The following is a 25,452-nucleotide window of genomic DNA, read 5'->3' as shown; positions in this document are numbered from 1 at the left end:
CCTATACAATGAAAGGTTAATATGCAAATATGGAACGACTGGTTGCTATGCTGCGCACTGACCACCAGGGGGCAGACGCTCAATGTAGGAACTGCCCGCAGGCCCCAGGCCAGCCAAGGTGGGTGCCAGCAGGGGGCGGGGGTGGCCAGCGAGTGGGCGAAGGTGGGGTTTGTGCTGGCTGGCAAGCAGGCTGGCACCAAGCCAGGCAAGGCTGGTGCCAGTGGAGGCGCATTCCCCCCCGCCTCCCCCCCCCCCCCCCCCCCCGCAGCAGGCCCCCCCTCCCCCAGCAGTGGTTCTCAACCTGTGGGTCGCCTAAGACCATCAGAAAACACAGATATTTACATTGCGATTCATAACAGTAGCAAAATTACAGTTATGAAGTAGCAACGAAAATAATTTTATGGTTGGTGGTCACCACAACATGCGGAACTGTATTAAAGGGTCGCGGCATTAGAAAGGTTGAGAACCACTGACCTAGATGATTTTGCTCCCAGGGGACACGTGACAGTGTCTGTAGATATTCTGGTTGTCACATTGTGGGGGATCACTCCTGGCAGCTAGTGGGTAGAGGCTGGGGTGCTGCTCAACACCTGCCAGTGGCAGGTCAACAGGGAATAGTCTGGCCAAAAATATCAGTGGTGCTGAGTTGGAGAAACCATGGATTACAAGGGCCTCAAGTTTTCTTCAGTTGTATTAGTAGATATTATTTGCTGTATTTTTATTGTAGACATTCATTATACACTCTATTGCTCATTACTGTTTTTATTGGAAAATTGAAAAACTTAATGACATGTTGCTTTTCACTAAAAGTGAGTTGTGGTGACTGGAAGCTGCTTTTCCATATTAATTTTTAATAGTCCTTGAGGTTAATGCCAGCTTTGAAAAGCCCTATACAGAAATAGAAGGACAGAAAAATCTCACTTCATTTTTGCAAAACACACACACCTGTAAGGTCAGGAAACCACTGTGAGTGCCGGGCCTGGGAATCCCACGTCCTGAGAACCTTCTCCCTGTCTCCTGTCTGTGTGTTTCCCTGCCTGATTCTGCACTTTTGATGTGTTTGGAGATAGAAGAGAGCTGATTTTTGGGTGGGATTATGGAAAATTGGCATGAATGGTATTTTTTTTTTTTAAATTAATACTGGTTTGTTTTATTGTTAAAGATCTCAAAGCTGTCCTGGGAGGTGATACATTTTTATTGAATTAATTTTTTTCATGAAACGGTAGTATGATTTCTTCCTTTCTTACTGGCAATATTATTGTGTCAGATGTCCAGGCTATAGTGGTTACTTGATTTATTTGGTTTCTTGTGTATAGGAAGTTTGAGAGGCTTCTAAATAAAATCTGTTTCTCATAGTTATTTTGCAAGATTGTATATTTTGTAATTTGTTCTTTTTTGATAGTAAACTTTCAGTTTACCTTAAAATTGTTGAAATTGCTACATCTTAATGTAAAAATATTTGATGAATGAAAATAAAGTTTTTAGTTGTCTGTATACCATTAAATTCTTAGTTGTAAATGATAGAAATAAATGATTTTAATTAATCACAAATGGAATTATAGGACCAGTTGTTCAATTTAGGGACCTGGCTTTGTTTTCCTCTCCACTCTCTGTCAGGGCATTAGAGGGGGTAAGGAGTGTGCAGCTTCTGGTACTGTTGGAATTTTTGAAGACTATAGCTAGTAAGTATATCATGTGAGGTACAGGGGTTATCCTTCATAATAAAAAGGCAATATGCAAATAACCATCACTCCGCTACGCCCATGATTGGATGGTGGGAGGCTGGGGGGCGGGACTCGGGGTGGCATATCCGGCCATTGAGAGGCGCGGGACTCCCCCCCCCCCCCGCCTCTCAACGGCTGGATTGGCGGCCGCTGATGGGGGGCTGTCTCGGACACCCTGGACACCCAGCTCCGCTGCCATCGGAGGCGGGGAGCCGGTTGTCCGCACCCAGATCCCCTGCCGTGCTCCCCTTCGTCAGCGCCTCAAGCCCCAGCAGCAGCGGCAGCGGCTGGGGATGAGCTGGTGATCCCAACAGCCTGGCAGCTCAGTGGCGGCAGCGGAGGCAGCATTGGGCCTGGGGACTGGCGAACAGGCAGAAGATGGCCCTGATCGCAGGAGGCTAGGCCTAGGGACCCTACCCGCACGATTGAATCGTGCGCTGGGCCTCTAGTAATGGTATAAATATGAAAACCAGTTCTTTATACCCTGTGTTCCAGCCAACCCTGCTTTAGCAATATTGTTGAAACTTCTGGTGCACTTCCCAGTTGGTGTCTATCTCCTACCCACAAGAAGAAGCATTATTTTGAATTTTGTATTTTATGATGATTTGCTTTTCACTGACATTTTACTGTATGTATATTAAGTCAAGTATTTTAAGTTTCCTATACTTTTGAAAGACACAGATATATTTAGTATATTCCTCTGAGACCTGTTTTTTTCATTCACTGTTAATGGTATTTGAGATTTGATTATGTTGATACTAGAGGCTTGGTGCACAAAATTCGTGCACTGGAGGGGTGGGAGGCTGTTCCTCAGCCCAGCCTGCGCCCTCTCACAGTCCGGGAGCCATCAGTTGGGCATCCTTCCCGCTGCCACGGAGGCGGGAGAGGCTCCCATCACCTCCGCTGCGCTCGCCAGCCATGAGCCCAGCTTCTGGCTGAGCGCTGCTCCCCCTGTGGCAGCGCACTAACCACCAGGGGGCAGCTCCTGCATTGAGTGCCCCCTGGTGGTCAGTGCGCATCATAGCGACTGGTTGTTCCACCCTTTGGTCAATTTGCATACTAGCCTTTTATTATAAGAATGTATGGTTGTAGTTTAGTAATTAATAAAGAGATTGTTTACATGTGGACTACCTCTGTTAGGAATGAATTGGAAGGAGCCTCTGCTCCATGAGCCTCAGCACTGTGTTCTTGCCACAGTATTCAGATACTAACCCCCCCACCCCCGACAACATTTAAAAAAAACAATCCTTACCTGAGGATATTTTTCTATTGATTTTTAGAGAGAGTTGAAGAGAGAGAGAATATAGATGTGAGAGAAACACATTGATTGGTTCCTCCTGCACAAGCCCTGACCAGGGCCTGGGCCTGGGAGGAGCCTGCAACCAAGGTATGTGCCCTTGACCATAATCGAACCTGGGACCCTTCCGTCTGCAGGTCAATGCTCTATCCACTGAGCAAAACCGGCTAGGGCCGTTTATTTTTTTAAAAATAAATCATAGTAACACATTTTAAACATATGTTTTTATTGATTTATTAGAGACAGAGGAAGGGAGAGGGATAGAAAGAAACATCCATCAGCTGCCTCCTGGATGCCCCTCCCTGGGGTTGGATCAACCCACAACCCAGGCATCTGCACTGACCGGAAATCGAACTGGTGACTTCGTGGTTCATGGGTCGATGCTCAACCTCTGAGTCACATCAGCCAGTCCAGACAACATTTCTTAATCACATTTACAAAATGTTCAGACCCTCCTGGGGTTGCCCTGATCTTCCTGCTTGTCCTTGGTTGTGTTGGGAGGAACTGAAATGCATGATAGGAGGCTTGAATCACATTTCTGAATTGGATTCATCGGAAGCACATTGGTTTGAATTATGGTCCTTTGTCTTTGATAATGGACCCATAAGTAGATTGAGGGAGAGACTGAGGGATAGTTTTAAGGGTGGTCAGGAATGTCCTGCCGAGAGGGACCAGTGAGCACAGACACAGACCAAAAATGGAAGAGAGAATGTGGGCAGTGTTGAGAGGGAAGTGTCCAGATTGAGGCTATACAGAACAGGAAAGTGGAGTTGGGGATGGGGTAGTAGTGGAGGCAGTGTATTAGGAGGCTGTGGGAGGTGGAGAGAGGTGGGCCATTGGGGTTTTGTGAACCAAAGGGAGAGTTTGGATGTATTCTGAGTTTGAGAGGAAGCTTGCAAAATATATAACTTTGGCAAAGGTTTAATAATTGTGAGATTTCTATCAAACTCCTTGTAAAGAGAAAAGTCTGTGAATCACCCAAGCCCCAGTCCTGAGGTCCCATCTCTTGGGAGAATAACAGGCCCACCTGAGTGTTCTTTCTTCAGCTTGGCCTTCCTGGGTATTGCTTTCCAGGAAAAATTACTGAGAATAGAGATTTCCATTTGAATAGTATCCTAAAACAAATCATCAGGTGTGATCCTCTTTCCTGGGCTTCACTTCCCTTTATAACCCCAAATCAGACAAACATCTTACAAACTTTTTGCTTGTCTGGTGTTAAGTGAAATGAAGCAAGACAGTAATAGAATAAATGGCTTCTCCAAATGTAGAGACAAATTGTAAATAGAACTGAAGTAGAAATTATTACTTTCTGCTAATTTTTTATTCTCTTGTTTCAGAATATACACTGCGCTGCTCTGGACACACCTCTATTGGATTTAATATACAGTCCTTATCAACATCAACTTTCAGCTATGGAATCGGTAAATATTTTATTGCATTGCCTCTCATCAGTTTGTGTGTGTTTATTTTCTTTTCTGTGTGTGTGTGTGTGTGTGTGTGTGTGTGTGTGTGTGTGTGTGTATTTTCATTGGTTTGTAAAAAGGAGTGTCAAAAATAATGGTTCAGTCTCCAAGGTGACTTATTGGGCTTGATAGAGTTTTTGCTAAGTGTTTTGAATTTTGTTCTGGATTTCACTTTGATGAAAGTGTTTCAGAATAGTGGTAATGAGCTGTGTGGAGTTAATAAACAGCATCCATGGTGTCCCAGTGAGGAATTCTTTGGAAAAATTAAACAGGTTGGTATCCGGGCCTGAAGGAAGTTTGTTTCTTCTCAACTTCCTTTTTCTTATTCCATCCCCAAGTAGTCTGGAGGCTATCGGGACCCTGTGCTTGCTCACTCACTGTGTTAGTCTTGTGCTCTATGCATCTTGCATTAACACTTTGCACGAAGAGGAGAACTTTTCTAGTCTGAGAATTGTTGCTTCTGTCCTGGGGGAAGCCGTGAGGCCTGGCTGTGGTTTCATCTGGTGTCCTGTGTGTCTAGGCAGCCAGTAGCTTCTGGGTAGTCTTGGTAACTACTCCATGGTATTCCTGGAAGTTTGAGAGGAGGGGCAGCTGCTTCCTTAAAGACTCTGGTCTCGGGTCTGACCTAACATCTGTTGCTTCTAAACAAAGCCCTTCCTTGGGAAATGTGTCACATTGGCATATGCTTTATTTCCTTTGATATGTGGATTGATAACAATTGGAAAGGAAACTTAGCTCATTTTAGTTTTTCATACCATGGCTGGTGTTAGTGTTTTTTAAGCAAACAGTTCAAAAGTATATCATTTATTTTGTGTCATTGTTCCTAGCAGACATGAAGGAAATCTTTCCTGCTACTGTCTTGGCAAATGTTCTTTTTTTAAAATCTTAAAAAATATATTTTTATTGATTTCAGAGTGGAAGGGAGAGATAGAAATATCAATGATGAGAGAGAATCATTGATCGACTGCCTCCTGCACACCCCACACAGGGGATTGAGCCCTCAACCCGGGCATGTTCCCTGACCGAGAATCGAACCATGACCTCCTAGTTCATAGTTCGATGCTCAACCACTGAGCGACGCCAACTGGGCTAGTGTTCTTAATCTAACAGAACTTGTCCTTTATATCAGCCATCAGTGAATCGGGCCACTTTGAAATGCACCTGGGTGCTTTCCTTGACTTGACAGGTATTTTTTCTTTCTTTCTTTTGGTAATTGCAATAAGGTTTGATGGAAAAGATATTTCAGTGTCTCTGAGAGTAGGCCTAGAATTGTCTCCTCTTAATCTGTAGAGTGGTTAGCAGTTAGAAGCCATCCTGGCCAGTGGGGGTGTTGGTGACCGGGTGGGATGTGATAGGCTTTGTGACACCCTGGGAATGCTTCCCAGGCATTCCCAGGTTGTGCATGTGGACTCAGGTTGGTTGTCTTAGGCATTGGGTCAGCCATTGAGAGACTAGGTCCACGAGAGACCCATGCCTAGAGGCTGAGCTCTGTCTTTGGAAACTATAATACTGGCCTTAATTTGTAACAAGGAAAAACAAAATGCTGCTTAAATTAGATTTTTAATAAGTATTTGGTGATTCCTGATTAAAAGAAAACAATTATAGCAACTCTTTGCTGAAAGATTGTTGGGTTGCCCTAATTGGTTGGGTGGATTGAGAGCAATGGATATGTTAATGTTTAGAAGGTTTTTCTGACATTTGAAGGATTGGCTTTTTGACCATACTACAGTAATAGTCCAAGGTGTCTAATGCCATTTAACACTGTAGTGAACCATAAATATGCAGTTAATAATCTGCAGTGTTTGAATTGAATAAAGATAAAGATTCGTAGTAACATGAGGTGCTGTTGTGACTGCCCAGCAGATAGGCAATGGCCCTAATGTGTGAGAGCAGGGGCCAGGGCTCAAGGGCTGTAGACCCTTTATGACCTTTCCTGGCATCAAAAGGCAGAATTTAACCAGTTAACTGCCATGCATCCAAAACAGAAACCATCCCCACACGCCACGATTTTAAATTTAATTTAAAAAAATCAATTTGCAATGAATATTATAAAAATAAATATATTACTTGTGGAGAGTGGCTACAGTGTTTGGACAGGTTCAAGCCTTGGACTAATGAGCGGGCATGGTCCTCTCGCGGCAAAGTCACATGCAAAGTCCTAGCTTGGAGGGCAAAGCCCTCCCAGCACAATTATAGCCAAAGGCTATAGTTGTAAGCTTGACCTTATGGTCCGAACCTGTGGTCCCACGCGGCTAAGTGATGTAGGCTGTAGGAGGTGCATGTAATTGAGTAGATTCCAGAACATTGTAAACATCTTGACCACGCCCTTACTTTGCCTCATGGAAACTGGCTATAAAATAAAGACTCAGCTTGCAGGCTGTGGCGCTGTCTCTCCATCAGAGAAGCATCGTCCCACCTAGCCCCAGCTTTATTCGCTTATCTCTTATCTTTTCTAAATCCTTCACCGCCCCCTCTCAGGTTCAGCCATAGCTGTGCCGGCACGGCACAATTACTCACAATCCATTACTCACAATCCGGGTGTTAAATATTTTCAGTTGAAAATCTCACGAAAAATGATTTTAAAGTTGGTCTATAGAGGCTATGGCAGGCAAATGGTTAAAAAACACAATTATTTTGCAGGCTCTCTAATAATTTTTCATTGTTGTTTATATTATTCATTATTTTTACTTTCATTTTGACCATTTAAGGTAGAAAATGAGCCATTTAGATCAGATTCAAATCACTCTTTTGGGAAGGTAGTCTTGTTAAAGAACCTTTAGTGATTTTTGGGTAGATTCTGGATTGGTTCTGCTCTGAAATATTCTAGGCATGGCTATGGTGGGTTACAGGAGTCTGTGGAATCTGATACTAGCTCTATGATCTTGGGCCTTTGTCTTTAACCCTATGAAGTAGCAGTGGTGATACCCATTTGAAAGATTTCTTTAGAGATTATGTGACACTTTATGAAAATAGAGCTCCATGAAAATGTAAAATTTAAAATAATTAGATTTTTTAAAAACTCTAGCATAAAACTCTAGTTTCAGCTGACAGTTGTTAGAGTTCTCACTTTGTTAACATCTTTCTTGGTAATACCTTGGTCAAGGCCTTTCCAGAGAAGTGATGAGATTGAAAAATCTCTTGATGACACACATTTCACCAGGTTTAGATGGATGTAGATATGAGAGTCAAAGTGAGTGAGGCCATGCGGCTGATGAGAATTGTTTCCAAGCACTGACTGACAACCTAGGTGGAATGTGAATGTTACATTTACACTTACTGTGAATCAGGAATTTTTTTTAAATATATTTTATTGATTTTTTACAGAGAGGAAGGGAGAGGGATAGAGAGCTAGAAACATCGATGAGAGAGAAACATCGATCAGCTGCCTCCTGCACACCTCCTACTGGGGATGTGCCCGCAACCAAGGTACATGCCCTTGACTGGAATCGAACCCGGGACCCTTGAGTCCTCAGGCCGACGCTCTATCCACTGAGCCAGACCGGTTAGGGCTGAATCAGGAATTTTGAATTACATTTTAAAAAACAAAATGGTTTCTGAAAGTGGCATGTTAGGATAATAAAGGCAGTGTTGTTTATATGAATGGAGGCTTAGATTTAATGGTTAATATTTTTAATTGCACATCTCTACTTAAAATACTGGCTGGTGTGCTTCGGTTGGTTGGATTGTTGTCCCCTACACCAAAAGGTTGCGGGTTCGATTTCCTGATCAGGGCACATACCTAGTTTGTGGGATCAATCCCCAATTGGGAAGCGTAGGGGAAGGCAACTAACTGATCAATGTTTCTCTCTCACATTGATATCCGGACGACCCCCCCCCCCCCCACACACACACCCCTTCTCTCTAAAACCAGTAAGCATGTCCTTGGGTGAGGATTACAAACATAAAATAGAAAATTGATCACTTTTTGACGTGCTGAAATGTTGAATTTGCAAGGCATGCAGAAGAGTGATGTGCATAGACTCTCAGTGTCCCTGGAGGCAATACTGGCCAGTGCACTTTGACCAGCCTGTGCTCACTGTAGAGAGGTTTGCACCTCTGATGCTTGACCCTGCATCCCTGTCAACTTAGAGGACTGGAAGTATTATTAGTAACAGAACCACATCCTGCCTGAGCACCAAGGTTGGAGGGGGCAGGGAGTAGGGGAGAGAGTCCAGTCCTTGGTGCTCCTCCTGACAGAGAATGTCTTGCCATCTGATATTGAAGCAGAGAGAAGCTTTCCCTAGGCAGGTCTCTGTACTAGCTTGTATGGTAGGACTAGCCATTCTTCCTGATCCTACCACCATCCCAGGTTACTAATTGGCCATTAGGTGCCTTCCTGGTCAGGGCATATGCAGTTGCCATGGTCTAGGCAGCTGGTTGGGTTGGATTTGTAGGTTGTTAGGAGCATGTATGTCCTAATGCTAATTCATTTGTCTTTTTAACAAAGAAGTTTTTTTATGATTCAAAAATAGGTAACACACACTTTGCTTCATTATTAGAGAGATATGCATAGCTAATTATGCCAGTATAATTTACTGATCTTTTTAATATAATGAGTTTTTATTGTATTTTAGGGTTCTAGGGAATATTGTCTACATTCTTTTTTTAAAAAATATATTTTATTGATTTTTTACAGAGGGGAAGAGAGAGGGATAGAGAGTTAGAAACATTGATGAGAGAGAAACATCGATCAGCTGCCTCTTGCACACCCCCCACTGGGGATGTGCCCGCAACCAAGGTACATGCCCTTGACCAGAATCGAACCTGGGACCTTTCAAGTCCGCAGGCCGACGCTCTATCCACTGAGCCAAACCGGTTTCGGCTGTCTACATTCTTTTAAACTGCATATAAAGTACAGAATATTAGATATCAGCTAAATTAGATTTCATTAAGTGCATCTTTTTTGTTAATATAAAAGTTGGTAATTGCATTCAAACACTTTTCCCCAGAAGCTCTTGCTCTCCTAGCTCAGCCCTTGTTGATTAATAGAACTTTGGTCCTCTTATTCCAAGATATTTGAATTGCTGGAGAGTTCACATGCGGGGGAGAGGGTTTGGAAAGGCAGGTCAGAGCAGAAGGGGCGCCTGGTCCCCCAAGTGGCTAAGTGCTGTGAGTTCTGGCTGTTGGACTTTTCTTTCCCTTTAAGAAGTTTCTTAAGGGCCTCTGGCCTCTGTGACCCCAACTGCACAGGGAAGAGAGGCATGCTTGGGACAGAGAAGGGTTTGTGGGCTGTTTGTAATCCCTCATTTGTTGGTTATAATATTTCTATTATTTTCCTTTCATTGTTAATTACAGGGGCACTCATGGAGCCAGTGTTTATTTTTTAATACCATCAAATTTTAAAGCTTACTGAAGGGATTTCCTTCATGTTTTATATTTGAAGGTGAAGAGATTTGCTTGTATCCTGACTTAGAATAGATGCTCCATAAGTCCTTTTCTATTAAAAATATTTTTATTGATATTTAGAGAGTGAGGAAGGGAGTGGGAGAAAGAAAGAAAGAAACATTGATGTGAGAGCAGACAATCGGCTGCCTCCCCCATGCCCTCTACCGGGGAATCGAACCTGCAACCTTTTGGTGTATGCGACAGTGCCCAACCAACCGAGCCACACTGGCCAGGGCTCCATAAGTTCTTATTTGTATTTTTGTTAATCCTTACCCAAGGATACGTTCTCCATTGATTTTTTTATTTTAAAGAGAGAGTGGAAGGGAGGGAGGGGTGTGTGTGTGTGAGAGAGAGAGAGAGAGAGAGAGAGAGAGAGAGAGAGAGACACCTCTCCGTTTCTTCCTTCACAGCTCTGCTTCTTCCTTCCCCACTTTGTGTTTAAACTCTGAGTCCCTGCCTTAGGCTGGGTTGAAGCTCCTGTGGGAGCAGCAATAGAAAAGAGGTAAAGAAGGGGTTCTTTGTAAATCAAATGACACTTTTCTTTGAAAGCTTTTGACTTTGTTGACCTTTTGTTAATGGATAGTTTATTAGAAAAAATAAACCCTGAGGCCTTTGTCCCTATCTGAAGAAGGTAGCAGCCACTGTCTGGATCCTGGGTATTTTTGGAAGGCAGAAAGGCAGAGCTAGAGGGATGATGAGTCGAGGGCAGTGTTTTCCCTCAGTGCCTGGTCTCTGTGGGAGCAAATGCTCAGTTGATGGCATTGTCAGCTTGGCGGGGCATTTTACATTTGATATGTGTGCCTAGATCATTCATTCCCACCACTGTCTCTGTGCATTTTCTTCATCTCCTTGATGGTGGTCAACCTCTGTTTAAAATTTATTTTTGTTCATTTTTTGTTAGTGGAAACCAGAGTTCTAAACATTACATCTTAGTGGCTGACCAGATGCCACCTTTAGAGACAGATGACCTTATGAAAATATCATGTGATGATCGGGTGACTGTACCCACACAATTGGGTTTCATGATATGCCTACCTTTTTTTAAAAAAACATACTTTTATTGATTTCAGAGAGGAAGGGGGAGAGAGATAGAAACATCAATGATGAGAATCATTGATTGGCTGCCTCCTGCATGCCCCTTACTGGGGATCGAGCCCGCAACCCAGGCATATGCCCTTGACAGGAATCGAACTGGGGACCCTTTGGTCTGCAGGCTGACGCTCTACCCATTGAACCAAATCGTCCAGGGCTTGATATGCCTATCTTATGTTAAATTCTGCCCTATAGCAGAATAGCAAACTGTTATAAAGTTAATTTTGGATACCCAGAAGTGGAATCATTGGGTCATCAGGCAGTTCCATTTTTAATGTTTTCCATAGTGGCTGCACCAGTCTACATTCTCAACAGTGCACAAGGGTTCCAATTTCTCTACATCCTTGCCAATACTTTGTTGACTTATTGATGATAGTTATTCTAACAGGTGTCAGGTGATATCTCATTGTGGTTTTATTTTTTTTAAATATATTTTATTGATTTTTACAGAGAGGAAGGGAGAGGGATAGAGAGTTAGAAACATCGATGAGAAAGAAACATCCATCAGCTGCCTCCTGCACACCTCCTACTGGGGATGTGCCCGCCACCAAGGTACATGCATGCCCTTGACCGGAATCGAACCTGGGACCTTTCAGTCCGCAGGCCAAAGCTCTATTCACTGAGCCAAACTGGTTAGGGCGATGTTGAGCAACTTTTCATGTCTGTTGGCCATCTGTATGTTCTCTTTGGAGAAGTGTCTATTCAGTCCTCTGCATTCCTCCCAACCCCCCTCCTTTTCTCACCTGAGGATCTTTTTTCCATTGCTTTTCAGAGAGAGAGTGGGAGAGAGGGAGGGAAGGAGTGGGAGGGGAAGAAGAGGGAAGGGGGGAGAGAGAGCGAGAGCGAGAGCGAGAGCGAGAGCGAGAGCGAGAGAGAGAGAGAGAGAGAGAGAGAGAGAGGTGTGAGATAGATACATTGACTTGTTGCCTTCTGCACACACCCCAGCTAGGGTCAGGGAGCAAACCTGCAATCCAGGTACATGTCCTTGACCAGGAATTAAACCCGCACCTTTGGTGCATAGGCCGACACTCTAACCACTGAACAACACCATCCAGGGCTGCCCATTTTTAAATTGGATTGTTTGTTTCTTTAGTGTTGATTTGTATGAGGTTGTTACAATTTTGTATATTAACTTCTTATTGAATGTATCATCACTAGTGTACATTAGTGAATATCTTCTTCCATTCAATAGGGTGTCTTTGTTTTGTTGATGGTTTTCTTTGCTGTGCAAAAACTTTTTAGTTTGATGTAGTCCCATTTGCTTATTTTTCCTTTGGTTTCTTGTGCCCGAAGAGATATATCAGGAAAAAAAAATCGCTAAGAGAAATGTCAGAGTGTATTGCCTATGTTTTCTTCTAGGAGTTTTGTGGTTTCGAGTCTTACAGTTAAGTCTTTGAGTTTAGATGTATGAAAGTGGTCTAGTTTCATTTCTTTGCATGTATCTGTCCAATTTTCCCAACACCATTTATTGAGTATATTGTCTATATCCCGTTGTATGTTCTTGACTTCTTTGTCATATATTAATTGCCAATATAGATGTGGGTTTATTTCTGGGCTCTATTCTGTTTCATTGATCTATAGTGTCAAACTATACTATAAGGCTATAGTAATAAAAAAGGACACAGATCAGTGTAGTGTGGTACCTCCAACTTTGTTCTTTCTCAAGATTGTTATAGCTATTCTAGATCTTTTGTAATTCTATATAAATTTTTGGATTATTTGGTCTTGTTCTGAAAAAAATGCCATTGGTATCTTGAGGAAACTCCATACTGTTCCCCACAGTGGCTGCACCAGTCTGCATTCCCACCAGCAGTGCACGAGTGTTCCTTTTTCTCCGCATCCTCGCCAACACTTGTTGTTTGTTGATTTGTTGATGATAGCCATTCTGACAGGTGTGAGATGGTACCGCATTGTTGTTTTGATTTGCATCTCTCGGATAATAAGTGACTTTGAGCATGTTTTCATGTGTCTCTTGGCCTTCCTTCTGTCTTCTTTTGAAAATATTCTGTTTAGGTCCGTTGCCCATTTTTTTATTGGATCATTTATCTTCCTTTTATTAAGTTTCATAAGCTGCCTGTAGATGTTGGAGATTAAACCTTTATCAGTGATAGCATTTGCAAATATGTTCTCCCATAGAGTGGGCTTTCTTGTTGTTTTGTTGATGGTTTCTTTTGCTGTAAAAGCCATTGGTATCTTGATAGGGATTGCAGTGAATCTATAGATTGCTTTAGGAAGTATGGACATTTTAATGATGTTAATTCTTCCTATTCATGAGCACCATATACGCTTTTGTTTATTTGTATCTTCAGTTTCTTTCTTCAATGTCGTATACTTTTCTGAGTACAGCTCTTTTACCTCCTTGTTTAAATTTATTCCTAGGTATTTTCTGTTGATGCAATTGTAAATGGGATTGTTTTCTTAGTTTCTCTTTCTGATAGATAATTCATTCTCTCTATATATAAAAGGCTAAGTGACCGTCCGATTGACCAACTGGCCGGTACATATGACACGCATTGGCAATTTAAAAATAAATGTTGACTCGCGCATGCACAATATATATAAAGCTCTTGCTGGCGCCAGTCTAGACAGAAGGAATATGCCTACCTGAACCCGTTTTTGGACATGGTCAGTTATATGTTGCCTTCTCTTGATTTCGAAAAAGCATGTAACAAAGTTAAAGTTGTAAATACTTAATCACAAGGGAAATTAGTCAAGCACTCTGAAAGTGTTTTACTCTTACTGTGGTATACCGGGAGATATTAGAATAAGTTTAATCAATTTATCAGTCATTGTTTTTATCAATGTTTTTATATCATGTTTTTATATCATGTCTTTGTTGTTATATTATTGTTTATTAATTTATATAATTTTCATATGCATTTTACTAATTTTCTTTCATCTCTGACACTTCTATTATAGAGAAAGGGCGAATAGCAATATTAAAATATTTCTTCGAATTCCTGCGCCGGGCCACTAAGTTAGTGTATAAAAATGCAACCAATTTCTGTATATTTATTTTGTATTCCACTACTGTACCGAATTTATCATTTCTAGTAGTTTTTTGGTGGGATCTTTACTGTTTTCTATATATAGTATCATGTTATCTGCAAATAATGACAGTTTTACTTCTTTCTTTCCAATTTGGGTGCCTTTTATTTCTTCTTCTTGTCTGATTGTGTTGCTAGGGTTTCCAATACTGTGTTAAATAAGAGTGGTGAAAGTGGACAATCCTGTCTATTATGTTGACAGTTTTTATTGTAAATGGGTGCTGGATTTTGTTGAATGCATTTTCTGCATCTACTGACATGATCATATGATTTTTTAAAATCCTCATCCTAGGATATGTTTATTTAGAGAGAGAGAGAGAGAGAGAGAGAGAGAGAGAGAGAGAGAGAGAAAGAGAGATAGATAGATAGATATTGGTTGTCTATTGTACATACCCCATATGGGGATAGAATCCACACCCAAGGTGTGTGCCCTGATCGGGAATTGAACCCGCAACCTTTTGGTGTACAAGATGATGCTCCAACCATCTGAGCCACTTGGCTAGGGCCATATTGTTTTTATCCTTCATTTTGTTTATATCACATTAATTGATTTTTAGATATTGAACCAATTTTGCATACCAGGAATAAATCTCAGTTCATAATGTGTATGATATTTTTAATGTATTGCTGAATTAGGTTTGCTAGTATTTTGTTGAAGATTTTTGCATCTGTGTTCATAAAATATATTGGCTTATAATTTTTTTTCTTTGTAGTGTCTTTGTCTGGTTTTGGAATTAGGATAATGCTGGGAAATGAGCATTATCCTAATTCCATTGTAAAATGAGCTTGGGAGTCTTCCCACCTCTTGAATTTTTTGGGAATACAGTGGAACATCGTTTCTCAAACTTAATTCGTTCCGGAAGGCTGTTTGGAAACAAATCATTTTTTCCCCCATTAGAAATAATGTAAATTGAATTAGTCCATTCCAGACCCCAAATGATTCTGTTTTAACCTTTCTTATACAGTATATGTTTATTGTACTGTTTAATCTATAGATAAACACTTTAAAAACAGAAAGGACATGAAATGTAAATGAAAATTTAACTAAAAGGAAAGGATACAGTAAAAAAATGAAAATTAATAAGTATAAGCAGCAACAAAAGCAAAACACAGCACAATCTCCTGAGATTTTAACAGTGTTGAAGTGACTCATATTCTTTCATTCTCTCCTTTGTTTGTCACCTGAGAGATGCTTGACTGATTATACTAGTATTAGCATGATGAAAGGGTTGTCAGGTTGGGAAGGGAATTGTTTGAGATGGGAGATATTTGAGAAACAAGGTTCCACTGTTGTGTGAGAAAGATAGGTGTTAATTTTTCTTTGACATTTTGGTGAAATTTACCTGTGAAGCTATCTGGTCCAGGACTTTTATTTGTTTGGAGTTCGTTCCCTCCATCACTCCAACCCCTCACCCCTCCCAAGAGATTATTATTGCCTTTTTTTTTTAAACCTTTATTGTTGAGATTATTACAGATGTTCCCCTTGCTTATCCCTATTGCCCCACTCCACCCAGTTCCTGCCCCATCCCAAGCCTTCACCATAGGGTCTGTGTCCATAGGTAATGCATATACGTTCTTTAGGTAATCTCTTCCCACCTCCCCTTTCCCTCTGAGGTACTGTAGTCTGTTCCATCTTTCCATGCCTCTGGTTCTATTTTATTTATCAGCTTATTTTGTTCATTAGATTCCTTATTCATTTATTTTGATTTTTATATTCAGTGGTTGATGCATATGTATTTATTGCCATTTTATCATTCGTATTTTTGAAAAATATATTTCTTTTTAAAAATATATATTTTATTGATTTTTTACAGAGAGGAAGGGAGAGGGATAGAGAGTTAGAAACATTGATGAGAGAGAAACATCGATCAGCTGCCTCCTGCACTCCCCCTACCAGGGATGTGCCCACAACCAAGGTACATGCCCCTGACTGGAACCGAACCCGGGACCCTTCAGTCCGCAGGCCGACGCTCTATCCACTGAGCCAAACCAGCCAGGGCTAAAATATACTTCTTTATTTATTTCAGAGAGGAAGGGAGAAGGAGAGAGAGATAGAAACATCAATGATGACAGAGACTCATTGATCGGCTGCCTCCTGCACACCCCCTACTGGGTTCTGAGCCCGCAACCCAAGCATGTGCCCTTGGCCAGAATCGAACCTGGGACCCTTCAGTCCGCAGGCTGATGCTCTATCCACTGAGCCAAGCCGGCTAGGGCTATCATTCATATTTTTTTTATCTCTTTCTCCTTTCCTCCTCTTCCTTCTTTTCTCTTGCTGCTTTTAAGATTCTCTCTTTGTCTTTTATCCTTGGCATTTTAATTAAGTTGTGTCTTGGTGTGGGCCTCGTTGGGTACCTCTTGTTTAGGACTCTGGGCTTCCTGGACTTGTAAGTCTATTTCTTTCATTAGATAGGGGAAGTTTTCTGTCATTATTTCTTCAAACAGGTTTTAAATATCTTGCTCTTTCTCTTCTTCTTCTGCTACCCCCATAATGCAAATGTTGGTATGCTTGAAGTTAATAGAGGCTCCTTACGTTGTCTTCATATTTTTGGATTCTTTTTTCTTTTTGCTGTTCTGATTGGGTGTTTTTTGCTTCCTCATATTCCAAATCGTTGATTTGATTCTCGGAATCCTCTACTCTACTGTTGAATCCCTGTAAATTATTCTTTATTTCAGTTAGTATATGCTTAATTTCTTACTGGTCCTTTTTCATGTCTTTGATATCCTAAGATCCTTGAAAGTCTTACTAAGTCCACTGAAGCTCCCATTAATTCCCTTGAAACTCTCATTAAGATCCTTGAGCAACCTTATGACCATTGTTTTGAACTCTGTATCCAGTAGTTTGCTTGCTTCCATTTCATTTAGTTCTTTTTCTGGAGATTTGTTCTGTTCTTTCATTTGTGACATGTTTCTTTGTCTCTGCGTTTTGGCTGCTTCCCTGTGTTTGTTTTTATGTATTAGGTAGAGCTGCTGGAATTGATGGAGTGGCCTTGTGTAGTAGATGTCCTTTAGGGCCCAGTGGCTCAGCCTCCCCAGTCACCCAAACTGGGCACTCCTAAGTGTGCCCCGTGTGGGCTGTGTTTAGTCTTATAATTGAACCTTGATTGCTGTTGGCATCACTGGGAGGAATTGACCTCCATGCCAATTGGCTGTGAGTACCAGCTGCAACTACCATGAAAGAGCTGCTGTGTTGGAGACACCCCTATGGAGTAGGACTTGCTTCAGTGCTTACTTTGAGTGTGTTGCTGGTGGATGTGTAAAGTTGCAAGTTGTTATGGTCTGATGCTACCCATTGTATGCACTGGCTCTGGGGCCTCCTGGGTGGTGCAAAATCAGCTACTGCCTGAGGCCACCTGGCAGGAGCTACAGAGCTATCTGCAGATGGCTTCTCCTTGTGTTGGGCATGGAAGTGCCCATGTGAGGCCAAGCTGTCTTTGGCCTCTTATTGATAGTTTTGAGGCCTGCTGAAGCCAGCTGATGCTTGTTTGAGAAATTTTAGGAAAGTCTGAAGCTTCAGCCAGGACAGGCCATTCATAAGGAAAAGCTCCTCCAAATAGTTTGGGTGGGGCTGCAAATTAGATGAGGCAGGGTCTCAGGGAATCACCAGAGCTGAGTGCACAGTGTGGGCCAGGCTGATGGAAACTCAGGTATGGCTGTAAGTCAGCTCTGTGATGGGGGAGGTCTCAGCATAGAAACAGTGACCCATGTGAGCACCTCTGTCTTGGAGAAAGCCACCCTCGATGCCAGACATTCCAGTTCCTCCCTGTATGTCCCTGGATCCATCCCCCTGAGCCAGAGGTAGCAAGTCCATGTAAGTTGTTTGTGGGCCCTTTATGAGGAATTGCCTGGGTCTCCAGCAGCCTCTGTGTTACTCAACCACAATCCCCACTGGTATTTTACAGCCTGAAGTTATGAGGACTTCTCTTCCCAGCTCTGGAACCCTGTGCTGGGGGTTTGGTGTGGGCCTGGTACCCCTAGCTCCTCATGAGGGGCCTCCACATCTGAGACATTCCTCCCAGTGGAAAAAAACCCCACCACACTTGGGTGTCGGACCAGCCCATTTCATGCCTCCGCCCCTCCTTCCACTCTAAGTATGCTTTCTTCTTTACTTCTCTCGTTGTAGGACTTCCATTCAGCCAACTTTCAGGTGTTTTTGAATGGTGGTGGTTCTGTATTTTACTTGTAATTTTGATGAGATTGTGGGAGGCTGTGAGTACAGGTCTTTACCTACATGGCCGTCTTCGTTTTCTAGTTTTTATTGCCTTTGATCCACCATTGGTATTTCACATTATCTCCTGGTCCCAGGGAGTGCCTCCTGGTACGGGTTCCCTGTGCAATACTTGGCTGATGGAGAGGGAACAAATATGGAAATGGGGGTCTGGTTTTGCATCAACCACTCAGAACTCCATTGTCCTATCTGGGTCTCAGTTTCCTCACTGGGCCCTTGGGAGGGTCCTGAGGAAATGCAGTCCCTCACGATGCCTAAAATATCTGGGGACTATGGCTTGGCCCTCTCCTGGGGGACTTCCTTCCCAGCAACCCCCTCCACAACTCACACCCTATTCCCCTGAAAAAAATAAAATGACTTTTGTTTTGTTAAAACTGCTGAATGCTCTGTGGGTACAGAAACCACAAAGTGATCAGAGAAAAGGGTAGGGTGGCAGAAGCAACTGGAAGCCATTTGGGGCCAGTTTCCCTCTGTGTACAGGTGTCATTCCCCCGTCCCCCAGCTTGTCCCAAAGCCTGCTGGGAAATTTGCTACTTGGATGTGCCCTGGCAGGGACTCCCGCACTACATGCATCTGGTCCTGGCCTTCACAGACCCTCAGCTGGAAAACACTTGAACATAAAGAAAAACAGAATGAAAAATTTGAAAGCCCTGAAATTTCAGATGGGGCAATGATGTGGGGTGACACCTACAAGGGGGGCTCAGTAGCCTGCCTCTTCTTGGTAGTAGGAGGGGATACTCCAGGACCTTCCCTGGACTTGGGCAGTTGCCAGTTGACCCTGGAATCCAGTCAGCTCCTGGGCCTTGTGGGCACTACTTGGGGTTGTATAACTGCCAGCCCAGGCCAAAGACCTGCTCAATCTGGTTATCTCCTTGCATGTAGCCCATCTGCAGAGACATGGAGGAGTTGTCACACTTGTTGGTCACTAGCTTGGTATCATAGATGTGTTGCCCTGGTCCTGGGAGCTGTCATGCTCACCTGCCTGGCACATTTGTTGGTGCCCATTTGCAGGCTGATTGTTGAGTGGTGCATGAATGGCAGGATATGGTTCTTGGAGTTGTACAGATGCCTTCTCATGCCATATGCTGTCATGCCTGACTGGCTAGCACTCTTGTTGGTGCTCATTTGGAGCCTGATGACGCACTGGTCTGCCTTCATGGTGGTGTTACTGTAATTCTGCTCCTGCTTCTTTGAGTACTTGATGCCAATGTTCACGCTACTCTGCAGCCCCTTTGTCTTGGCTTTTCCTGCTAGAGCAGTGGTTCTCAACCTTCCTAATGCCATGACCCTTTAATACAGTTCCTCATGTTGTGGTGACCCCCAACCATAAAATTATTTTCATTGCTACTTCATAACTGTAATTTTGCTACTGTTATGAATCGTAATATAAATATCTGATATGCAGGATGTCTTAGGCCACCCCTGTGAAAGAGTCGTTCGACCCCCAAGGGGTCGCGACCCACAGGTTGAGAACCGCTGTTTTAGAGCCAGAAGAGAGACCTGCACCTGTGTCATTTTCCACTCTCAAATAGGTTATTGGCTTTGAACAGGACCACAGAGTTTATGCCGTAACTGACCATGGCCTTGATGAAGTTGGAGAGGTTTTCTAGATGTTGCCAGTTTTGCATGGAGCGGTTATATTGGGGAGATAGCCTGGCTGCAGCTTATTCATGAGTAGTATGCACAGGATAAGTCTATACTTCATACCCTTCTGGAAGTCAGGACTGATAGGCCCATCCATGAGTCTTTTGATCCAGCTGCGGAATTCTGCCTTCTTTTGAGGGTCATATTTGGACAGGTGTCGGTTCTTGACCTTGGCCGAAAGCCAAGGGCCCCTTGTTAAACTGTGGAGCTGGTGGCGACGGCGGCATGGATGGCCAGCTGTGTGCCTATTGGGACTTTTTTGGTTACTGCTTTGATTTCTTTTATTGTAATTGGTCTGTTTAGATTTTCTGTGTCTTGATTTAGTCTCGGAGGATTGTATATTTCTAGGAGTTTATTCATTTGGCATAGCCTATTTTCTAAAGGCCTCCGACCTGCCATCCTTTCCTTCTCTGTTGTTTTCCAGGGAACTAGCTCCTGATCCTGGCCTTTTCTGCCCAGTCAGATGGCTTACCTACATAGCTGACCTTTTTACACTGTTTTTCCTCTTGTCTGTTTATATGACAGCCTGAGACTTAAGTAAACATGAAAGGCTTGCTGAGTTAGTGGTTTGTTTCATTTATATAATACAGTCTATGTCCTGAGGGCCTAGTCTCCTCTGGCCTTGCCAGAGCTTGCTGCCACAGGAGAAGCTCAGTAAAGCCCTGTGGTGTTGGTCAAAAGGTATTCTAAGGGAGAAGGTATGAGGTGTCTCAGCTGGTAACTCACTCAGCATTGGTTTGGTGACTGACTGTGTACACCAGTATTCTTCAAATAGTGTAACACCCTCAGAGTCCTGCCAGCTGTGGCTGTGGCCTCTTCCCTTTCTTCGTCTGTGGTCACACATATGCCAGTGGCTCCCTGTCCGGGATTGACTTTAGAGAAAGCAGCACCACTGCTTGAATCTGTAGCTGAGGAAGGACAGCCATGACTTCCCACATAGTTATCGGCATCCTCATTCCTTTGCTTTTTCAAGTTAAATGGAAGATGGAGTTTTATTGTTTGAACAAAGGAGTTAATTTCTTACTCTACATGTGTTTTCCAGTGGCCCTAACACTGGTGAGCTGGGTGCCTTTGCCCTTGGGGTTAGGACAATGGCCGGTGGAAAACACACCCTGCAGTTTTAGCTCTGCTGGGTTTCCTGAGCTTCATTCTTGCTCTCTTTCTTCAAATCTCTGTGACCATATTATATTTTTTATTAGTTTCTGCCATCTGCTCTCTTTAGTTTTCCTCCTCCTTTTTTTAATGTGCTGACGTTTCTCAGGGTTCCCTTCGTTGCCCTTTTCTTTCATGTTCTCCCTTGGGCTGTGGGTTTCAGAGTCTCCCACCTCTCCTCTTTTGCATTTTGCCTCTGCCTCTCTACATAGCACACTGCATTCTCAGTAGCCTGGTGCTAGTGCTGTGAGCTTTGGGAAGGCACTTAGGCCTAGCTTCTTTGAAGAAGTCATCCCTGCAGATGCCATATCTGCTCTCCTGCCCCTGTGCTGCCCTTTTCTGTTTTCTGTGTCCCCCTCTCCCCTAAGACCCTAAGCACCAAGGGCTCATCTGATTTCTTCACTACAGCTGTCCTGTTTCCATGGCTCATGGTGGTGCCTTTGTATCTCATACCCTTCTGAGGGCTGCAGACTTTTGTTTCTCCTGCAGGACTGCTTATAAGTCCAGAAGCACATTGGGTGGTTTTTTATTGGGTCCACCCTCCCCTGTGTGTAGTGTTGGTGAGGCTGTGCTTTAGTGGTATGAAGCGTGTGCCTCTGCCATTATGTCTCAGAGGGTGGGTCCACAGCTGCTTGGCTGAATGGGATGAGCAGCACTCCCACAGCAGGCCGATCCCCGCAGGCCATGCCCCCCACCAGTGCATAAATCCGTGCACCGGCCTCTGGTCTATTTTAAGGTAGTGAAAATTGTTTGAGATAACAGATTCTGGGGGGAAAACTACTCTGAAAATCACTTAGAAATAACCATAGAGAAATATTAAAAGGTTTTCCTCCCGTTTTGCCCCAGCTGTCTCCAGGTTAATCAGTGGATGGTTTGTGCAGGAGAGCATGTGAGAGTGACCGTGGGCTGTGGTCTTGACTGTGATCCTGAGGTGAGGTACAGACAGGAGAGACTAACAGTTGTTTCTTTTTTGAAGTTTGATTTTAGGTTTACTTAAAACAACAAACTTCACTTATGATCTGTGGTTACCACCCTATTGCTAATGTGTCCACATTACCCATTCCAGAGAAAAGAAAGGTCAATCAGAAGTCAGCAAATGTATTTAGATAGTGCCCTCTTATTGGGGAGTATTTTGAAAACCAAATCTCCATCCATGTGGGTACATGAAGTCTTGGATCCTCAGAACAACCCTGTGAGGTTGGAAGAAGAGAGCATGGAATTGGCTTCTGCACTCTTAAAAACACACCTCTCTGGAGTGAAGTCTCTGGTAATGGTCAGTATCTCATGCTCAGAACCTCTCCTGGGAGGGGCATGACCCCAGGGTGGGTCACATTGGCTTTAGAATTGCTTATTGGCATCTTGTAGGACTGCTTTTCATTTTCTTCTCTTTTGCCCAGACCTTTGAAAATATCCTGAATTTTCTGCAGGATACCAGAAGAACAAAACAAAATTTTCTTGCTAGTAATCCTTTAAAATCAAAAGTTTTACATGGGAGCCATAAAAGGTTTCTACATTTTTCAGTGAAGTCAGTGTTTTGCTTGTCTTTGGTTCCCTTCCCACAGTTCCATTTTCTTTAGTTATGGAGGTTGGTAGTGTCAGAGGCTTTTACTCAAGACTCAGTGCTTGGGCAGAGGTGTCTGAAAAGACACCTAACTCCCACACTTGGTCCCTGGCTTCCACACTCAAGCCTCCAGGGGTTGTTGGCAGCCTCTTGCCCAAGAGGTGTGTATGGCATTGTGCTTGACTGTTGACTTCTTTTTAAAAAATATGTACTTTTTTATTGTTGACAGTATTACAGGTATCTCCCAAATTCCTCCTCCCCACTAGTCGCTACCCACCCCCAGGTCTTCACTATCCTATTGTCCTTGTTCTTGGGCTATGCATATAAGTATATAAGTTCTTTGGTTTCTCTCTCCTTGTCCCCCCACCCCCACATTGAGGTCTGTTCTGTGCCTCCATGCTTTGGGTCTTTTTTTGTTGGTCAGTTCATTTAATTCATTAGATTCTATAAATAAGTGAGATCATGTGATATTTGTCTTTCTCAGATGCACTTTATTTCACTTAGCATAAGAGTCTCCAGGTTCATCCATTCTGTCCCAAAGAGTAGGAGATCCCTCTTTTTTACAGTGGTATAGTATTCCATTGTGTCCCACAGCTTTTTAAAAAATATGTTTATTGATTTCAGAGAGAAAGGGAGAGGGAGAGAGAAACATCAATGATGAGAGAGAATCATTGATTGGCTGCTTCCTGCATGTCCCCCACTGGGAATCGAGGCCAAAACCCTGGCATTGCCCTGACCAGGAGTCAGACAGAGACCTCCTGGTTCATAGGTCAACACTCAACCACTGAGCCACACACACCAGGCCCACAGCTTTTTTTTTTTTTAAATATATTTTATTGATTTTTTGCAGAGAGGAAGGGCGAGGGATAGAGAGTTAGAAACACCGATGAGAGAGAAACATCGATCACCTGCCTCCTGCACACCCCCTACTGGGGATGTGCCCGCAACCCAGGTACATGCCCTTGACCGGAATCGAACCTGGGACCTTTTAGTCCGCAGGCTGACGCTCTATCCACTGAGCCAAACCAGCTAGGGCATTCTTTGCTCATTTTTAAATTGGATTATTTGTCTTCCTTTTGTTGAGTTGTGTGAGTACTTTATATATTTGGGATATTAACCCTTTCTCAGATGTATCATTGGCAAATATCTTCTCCCAAACAGTCCACCATTTTGATGGTGGACTTCTATGAGGACCCTTAAATAAGCTTGTCCCCACCCTGGTCCGTATGGCTCAGTTGGTTGGGTGTCGTCCCGGGCACTAAGGGGTTACTGGTTCGGTACTTGGTCAGGGAAAATGCCCAAGTTGAGGGCTCAATCCCCAGTGGGGGTCGTGTAGGAGGCAGCCAATCCGTATGTTCCCCACACATTGATGTTTCTCTCCTCTTTTTTCTCGTTATAAAAATCAATTAAAGAACCCTTAAAAACAACAACAACTTGTCCCCTCAGTAATGCCCAGCCCACAACTTTTTTGTCCAGCTTTGATTTCCTGTCATACCTGTGCTGTGGTTTGGATTCTGCTTCTGCTCTGTTATCTTACAGTCTCTCTCCTGTCTGTGCCCTGTGACACAGATATGCACCAGATCCCTCCTAGAGAGGCTGCCTAGTTTCTATATTGGTGGGCTGGAGACTGTCAGTTTCTGGAGTGCTTTCAAAAATAATTAAATAAAAAAAATATATACTTATAGATTCTAGAGAGGAATGAAGAGTGAGTGAGAGATAGAAATATCAATGACTAGAGGCCTGGTGCACAAAGTTTGTGCACTCGGGGAGGGGCCCTCAGCCCGGCCTGCTGAGCTTACCACCACCGCCGCTGCGCTTGCCAGGCTTGTGGCTGATGGGTGCTCCCCCTATGGGAGTGCACTGACCACCAGGGGGCAGCTCCTGCATTGAGCGTTTGCTCCCTGGTGGCCAGTGTGTGTCATAGTGACTGGTCATTCCGCCGTTATGTCTATATGCATATTAGCCTTTTATTATAGAAACTAGAGGCCCAATGCATGAAAATTCGTGCAAGAATGGGCCTTCCTTACCCTGGCTGCTGGCACTGCCTTTTTGCTCTGACCCGGAGCCATCTTTCCGCCTTCCCACGCTGCCCAGAGGCCTGGAGTGGCTGGGGCGGTGTGGAACGCCTGCATCCTGCCCCGCCCCTGTCCGCTCAGTGCCTGTATATGCAAATCAACCCACCATATTTTGGGTTAATTTGCATACACCCTTCTGATTGGCTGGTGGGTGGTGCGAAGGTAGGTCAATTTGCATCTTATTCTTTTATTAGTGTAGATATCAATGATGAGACAGAATCACTGATCGGCTGCCTCCTGTATGCCCAACACTGGGGATTGAGCCCACAACCCCGACATGTGCCATGACCAGGAACCAAACCGAGACCTCCTGGATCATAGGTCGAAGCTCAACCACAGAGCCACACCAGCAGGGCTGGGAACGCATTTTAAGCCTCCATCACTGGGTCACCATCACAGAGCTTTTGGCCTCAGTTTACCTATGTATTATGATTTATTGGCTTCTCCCCCTCTGGCTATCCCTCACTGAGCCTGGCTCCTTGTAATCACACAGACCCTCCAGGAAGCCAGACCATTAGAGACATGGTCTTAGACTTGGTTGGGACAGTCAGGCTCTGAGTTCTTGGAGAGTCACATCAAGACCAGATAGGATTTAGCCACACAGTGATTATTTTAAAGCTGCTTTGTGGCTGGTCTGAGTTGGCACAGATATTTCATACATTTTAGGCCATGAGGAGCGTTATCTTTACTTGTCCAGAAGGAATTTTTTGGAAGTGTTTTACCTGAAGAGTTAAGGAACATTTCACATTGTGTAGTTCATAGTATCTCTGCATATATTAATGTG

At 43.5% G+C, this 25,452-nt stretch overlaps 1 protein-coding gene and 1 pseudogene across 8 annotated transcripts in view; one reads left to right on the top strand and one right to left on the bottom strand.

Annotated features, from left to right (window-relative positions):
• Positions 1-25,452, top strand: part of ANKRD11 (ankyrin repeat domain containing 11) — a 248,442-nt gene that overhangs the window by 80,611 nt on the left and 142,379 nt on the right. For 6 of the 7 annotated variants that reach the window (XM_079800360.1, XM_079800356.1, XM_079800354.1 and 3 more), the window contains exon 2: positions 4,359-4,442. The exons of the other annotated variant lie outside the window; for it this stretch is intronic. The gene's annotated coding sequence lies outside the window, so the exon portion shown is untranslated. The remainder of the gene's footprint in view (positions 1-4,358; positions 4,443-25,452) is intronic. 7 annotated transcript variants of the gene reach the window in all.
• LOC307092487 (calponin-2-like) lies at positions 14,318-20,107 on the bottom strand (annotated as a pseudogene). The gene is made up of 2 exons: positions 19,679-20,107; positions 14,318-19,486 (listed from the first exon to the last, which is right to left on the bottom strand). The product of its transcript is annotated as a calponin-2-like (transcript).

This window comes from Cnephaeus nilssonii (genome assembly GCF_951640355.1).
Source record: "Cnephaeus nilssonii genome assembly, chromosome: 20".
NCBI classification, from domain to species: domain Eukaryota; kingdom Metazoa; phylum Chordata; class Mammalia; order Chiroptera; family Vespertilionidae; genus Cnephaeus; species Cnephaeus nilssonii.
This window is presented reverse-complemented; position numbering and strand designations above follow the sequence as displayed.